Below are 6308 nucleotides of genomic sequence, written 5' to 3'. Positions count from 1 at the left end.
GGCGCCCCTAAAATATGTTTTTTTTTGTTAAATGGTTTTCTGTATCTATTGAGATGATCATATAATTTTATCCTTCAATTTATTAATGTGTGTATTATGTTAAGTTGAAGATATTGAACCAACCTTTCATTGCTGGAATAAAACCCACTTTATCATGAGGAATAAACTTTTAATGTATCATAGTGAATAAACTTTTAATGTATTTTTGAATGTGGGTTTCTAATATTTCTTGAGTACTTTTGTATCAATGTTCACCAGGGATATTGATTTGCACTTTTCTTTTGCAGTGTCTGTCTGGTTTTGGAAATTTTCTTTCCTTTTCTATTTTTTGGAAAAGTTTGAGGAGAATAGGTATTAACCCCATCTTAAATGTTTGTTAGAATTCACCTATGAATTTATCTCGGCCTGGACTTTTGTTTGTTGTTTTTGTTTGTTTGTTGTTTGTTTGTTTTGGCTTGGCTTGGTTTGGTTGTTTTGTTTTGTTTTGTTTTTTTGATTGCTGGTATAATTTTGTTACCAGTAATTGCCCTGTTAAAAATGTTAATTACTTCCTGATTCAGTTTTGGAAGATTTTATGTCACTATAAGTTTATCCATTTCTTCTAGGTTGTCCAATTTGTTAATGTATAATTTTTCATAATAGTTTCTTATAATCCTCAGTATTTCTGTGGTGTTAGTTGTTACTTCTTTTTTAATTTTCTTTTTATTTATTTGTGTCCTTGTTTTTTTCATTTATTTTTTTCTTGATGATTCTGGCTGAAGGTTTGCCGATTTTGTTTATCTTTTTTTTTTCATAGTTCTTGTCCTCATTGATCTTTTCATTGATTTTTTGCTTAGTCTTTATTTCATTTATTTTAGTTTTGACCTTTATTATTTCCTTAATTCTGCTAACTTTAGGTTGTGTTTGTTTTTCTTTTTCTAGTTCCTTTTGACATAAAATTAGATTGTTTATTTGAACATTTTCTTATTTCTTGAGATAGTAAGCCTGTAACACTACAATTTTCCTGTTAGATCTGTTTTGATTCCTTAACAGTTTGGAACACGATGTTTTTGTTTTCATTTACCTATATATTTTTTTAAAAAATTTTCCCTTTGTTTCTGTTGTTGTTGTTGTTGTTCTTAACTCACTGACTGTTCAGTAGTATGTTGTTTAGCCTTCATGTGTTTGTGTTTTTCCAGTTTTTTGTTTGTAATTAATTTCATTTTATACTACTATGGTCAGAAAATATGTGTTATATGTTTTTAATCTTCTTAAATGTTGAGACTTCTTTAGTGGCCTAATGTGTGATCTATCCTGGAGAATATTCAATGTGCACTTGGAAAGGATAAGCTTTGTTGGTTTTATATGAAAAAAAATTTGTTTACATAATCTGTTAAGTCCATCCAGTACAATACAGCATTCAAAGACATTGTTTCCTTTTTTAAAAGTCTTTGCCTCAATGATCTATTCTTTAATTTAAGTGGGTTGTTAAATTCCCTTTCTATGATTGTATTAGTGTCAATTTCTCACCTTATGTCTGTTAATAGTTGCTTTATGTATTTAGTTGTTCAGTGTTGGGTGCATAGATATTTACAATTGTTATATCTTCTTGTTGGATTTATTCCTTTATAATTATGTTATACCCTTCTTTGTTTCTTGTTACAGTATTTGTTTCAAGGTCTATTTTATATAAGTATTGATTCCCTGGCTTTTATTTCCTTTTCTATTCCCATGCAATATCTTTTTTCCATCTCTTCACTTTCAATATGTATTTGTCTTTGGGTCTGAAGTGAATCTCTGGTAGGCAGCATATAGATGGGTCATTTTTTTATCCATTCTTCCACACTCTGTCTTTTAATTTGAGCAGTTAGCTAATTAAATGTAAAGTACTGATAAGTATGTACTTATTGCCATTTTGTTAACTGCTTTTTAGTTGTTTCTGTAGTTCTTTCTTTATTCTTTTCTTGTTCTCTTTCCTTGTGATTGACAGCTTTCTTTAATATTATGCTTGGGTTTTCTCTCTCTCTCTCTCTCTCTTTTTTTTGTATATTAGTTTTGGGTTGTCCCTACCATGAAGTTTATATATAACACCTTAATGATATAGCAGTCTATATTAATTTGGTGGGAACTTAAGTTCAAATACATACTAGGAGAACTTCATTTTTACTCTCTTTTCCACACTTTATGTATATGTTGTCATATTTTTCATCTTTTTGTATTGTGAGTCTCATGAACTATATTTATTTATTTTTATTTTTTTATTTTTTTAAAGATTTTATTTATTTGTCAGAGAGAGAGAGAGAGAGCACAAGCAGGGGGAGTGGCAGGCAGAGGGAGAAGCAGGTTCCCTGCTGAACAGAGAGCCCAATACAGAACTCAATCCCAGGACCCCAGGATCATGACCTGAGCCAAAGGCAGCCACTTAGCCAACTGAGCCATCCAGGCAACCCAAACTAATGTTTTTAGATATAATTGACTTTCCTAATTTTGTCTTTTAACCTTCATCCTAGCTTTACAATTGTTTGCTTTACTACCTTTATTGTATGCTTGCTTTTATTTGTGATTTTTTTCTTTCATAATTATTTTACTTCTAATTATGTTTTTGTTTTGTTTTTTTTTAAGAACTCCTTTTAACATTTCTTGAAAAGCCTCTTTAGTGGTGATAGAGTCCTCTAACTTTTGTTTGTCTGAGAAAATGTTTATCTCTTCTTCAATTCTAACAGATAACCTTGCTGTGTAGAGTATTCTTGGTTGTAGGTTGTTTTTCTTTTCTTTTCTTTTCTCCCCAGCTCAGAATATATCATGCCTCTCTCTTCCGAACTACACAGTTCCTGGTGATAAATCAGTTGATAGACTTATGGGGCTTCTTTACACAAGTAGTTACTTTTCTCTTATTGATTTTAAGATTCTTATATTCAATATTTGACATTTTAATTATGTGTCTTAATATGGACCTCCTTTTAGGGTCATCTTGTGTCTGGCTCTCTGCACTTCCTGGACCTGGATACATATGTACTTCCCCAGATTAGAAACACTTTCACTGTTATTTCTTCAAATAAGTTTTCCGCCCCTTTGTCTTTCTCTTCTCCTCTAGTACTTCTATAATGTGATGCTAGTAATTTAGTGTTGTTCCAGAGGTAACAAGCCATCCTCATTTTTTAATTCTCTGTTTTTGATTTTTTCTTTTTCAGGTTGGGTGCATTCCATTTCTTTGTCTTTCAGATATCGATCTATTTTTCTGCATCCTCCAACCTGCTACTGATTTCCTCTAATGTGTTTTTCATTTCAATTATTGCATTCTTCAACTCTGATTGGTTCTTTTATATATTTTATATCTCACTGAATTTATATCAGGTTGCTTATTTGTATTTCATTTAGTTCTTTCTCTGAAGTTGTGTGTTGTTCTTTGCAGCATATTTCTCTGTCTCCTCTTTTTTTTTAATTTTTGAGTTTCTGTGTTTGTTTCCATGAATTTAGTGAAACTATTACCTCTCCCAGTCTTAAAGGTGTGGTCTCATCCCTTGCATGTGTATGGTGACTTTTTCTGGCTGTCTGGAGCTAAAGCAGGCATTGATGGGTGGTCCTGGATTTTGCTGCACAGGCGGGCGCCCTGGCAAGAAGGCTGGAGCTGAAACAGGCATTGGCCAAGTGTTTCTGTGGTGGTTTGTGTCAATTCTACCTTGGTGGGATGCTTAGAATTGTAATTGGTAAAGGCCATTTACATCCCAGTGTGTGCTGTCCTGGGGCTACCTTGGTAAGATGGCTAGAGCTTAGACAGTTCTGGGTGTGGGAGTCACCTTGGGGGTATTGCTGAGTTGGACTAGGGTTCTGAAGCTCACTGAAGCAACAGACCTGCCAGTATACCTAAATTGTGTTCCCATCTCTGCTATCAAGGTGAAAGGATAATGTAAACAACGGTGCTCACTATCACCTCCAACCTCACAGAGTTCCAGCGGTACCTCCATAGTTTGGTGAATGCTCTAGGACTAATATATGGTTTTTCTTCACTATAGTGTAGTTGCCCTTTAAACCATAATTTTTTTTTCTGTGCCTCATGGCAGGTGAATTTCCATGTGTGTTCCTCAAGATATCCTCACCACTGCAGTTCATAATGTCTAGGGTGTGTTCCTTTCCTTACTGTGTCTCTGTCTCTCCTACCATTCTTGCTATGGCCCCCTTGTCAGTCCTCAGTTCTTCCTCAGGAGGAATTTATCTATATGTAGATGTAGATTTGGTTTGTCCATAAAGGAAGTGAGTTCCAGGTCTTCCTTTGCCACTATCTTGGACCCCTCCCCCTCAAATATCTTATTATCAGATTTCAACTTCAAAAAATAATTATTATTTCTGACAGTACTAAACTCTTTAAAGAGCTAAATTTTGACTCATATAGTCTTAGAAGCTTTTAAATACTAATAAAAAAATGCATCCCATTATTTTGGGGAAATTTGGACTCTTTTCTCTCTCTCTCTCTCTAGGACTCTTGTAAACAGATAAGTTTATCTGGGCTACACATTACCCATTGTGGCCACTATACTTCAAGATTATCTTTGGTAAAGTTAACCCACCTTCAGACAAATATAAGTTCTGTATCAAAAATTTATACATAACATTAGCTGGAGTCCCAGACTCTTTGGTCTTGGAGGAACTGACATTTTCTTATCATGTCTTTAAAACAAAAATTTACTTGAGGCCCTATACTAGGCGCATTCCAGTTTTAATCAGACTCAGTTTAAACTGGGATCTATACTTGTATAATTCAAAGTGTTTATAACTTTAGGTTGGATCCAGTTTAAGTCTATATCTGATCAAATTTAAAAATGCATGTTCAGATAAAAAGGAGAGCTCATAATGCAAAAGCCTTAGAGCTCAGATATCTGAGAGGAACTTATCTATGACATTCTGCTGCAAGGAGAATGCAGTGTATGTGCAAAAGGCTTAGGAAGTTCCTATGCCTGATTGCTAGTTGCTCACAGGTGCTGTCAGGGGTCTCCTTCATATCCCTCTTCTAACACCACAACTGTTAAAATATAAACTGGAGCACATTAAAAGTTTTAAGAGTTTCTTTGAGTGTACATCAGTTTTAATTAGGCAGAACCAGATCATAGATGGTTAAGAGTGCTCCACTAAAAGTTGATAAAAGAAAGGTTTTTATAGAGATGTGGAAGGAAAACAAAATTATTTGATTAACTATAGCTTAAGCAGTCACTTATTTGGAAAGCCTAGCTGGATGTTTCTGATTGGTTGTTCTTCCATTTTACTTTCTCAAATTTGAGTGCATTAACTCTAGCTTAGGTATTGGTTTGCTTGCATAGGCTACTAAGGCATTAGAGCCAGCTCATTTCAATGGCCTCATTATTTATTTACTTTAACAGCTGTATGAACTTAGACTAATTAGTTAGATTCTGTTCCTCAATGCCTTTACCTGAAAATGAGGGTAATTATAGCATTAGTCTTGAGTCTGGGGGCCTGTGTGGCTCAGTTGGTTAAGCTTCTGACTCTTGATTTCGACTAAGGTCATGATCTCAGGGTCCCGAGATCCAGCCCTACATAGGGATCCATGCTCATCAGGGTGTCTCTTTCACCCTCTGCCCCTCTCCCTGCTCGTGTTCACTCACTTGCTCTTTTTCTTAAATAAATAAATAAATCTTTTTAAAATTTTCAAAAAATAAAAAATAAGATGAGTTAATGCTTATGAAACATTAAGAACAATAACTTGCATTATGTAAGTGCTGTGGCTATCCATTGCTACCATGAAATATTCTAAACTTCATAAGCCCTTCAAAATTTAACCCTTTTTTGTTTTATTCTGTTACACATCTTCCTGTTTCTTCATAATCCAACCTGAGCTCTGCTTCATGAATGCATGCTTCCACTAACACACTGTTTTGTTTTTTTCTCTAGGATTTTTCACATGCTTATTCTGCTGGCCTAGAGGAACATAACTTCACTCCAGTCTCACACTTGCCTTTGCCCAGCTACTCCAATGTGTCCTTCAAATCTGAAATCAGGAGATTTCTCCTGCAAGAAACCTTTTCTGACCATAAACACCCCTTTGTCACTTATCCTCTTCTATTGAAATTGCTTCCCTCAGTAAACTGTTCTGGTCTCTTTCACTAGTGTAGTAACTCTGTAAAGGTCTGAACTGTGCTCCATTGCTCTCTATATCCCCTGTGGCTAACATGATAACTGGCACCAATAGAAGCTTGAGAAATACTTGTTGACTAAATCAGTGGGTGAGAGTGTTGGTGTTTTTATTTTACATAATCTAAGTATTAGGCCTGGAGACCAATCAAAAAGACTCTCCCTGGGCTGTTTTCCCAGCCTGTATG

The sequence above is a fragment of the Ailuropoda melanoleuca genome, chromosome X, assembly GCF_002007445.2.
Source record: "Ailuropoda melanoleuca isolate Jingjing chromosome X, ASM200744v2, whole genome shotgun sequence".
NCBI classification, from domain to species: Eukaryota; Metazoa; Chordata; class Mammalia; order Carnivora; family Ursidae; genus Ailuropoda; species Ailuropoda melanoleuca.
The sequence above is the reverse complement of the archived record's forward strand: the minus strand, read 5'-3'. Positions refer to the sequence as shown.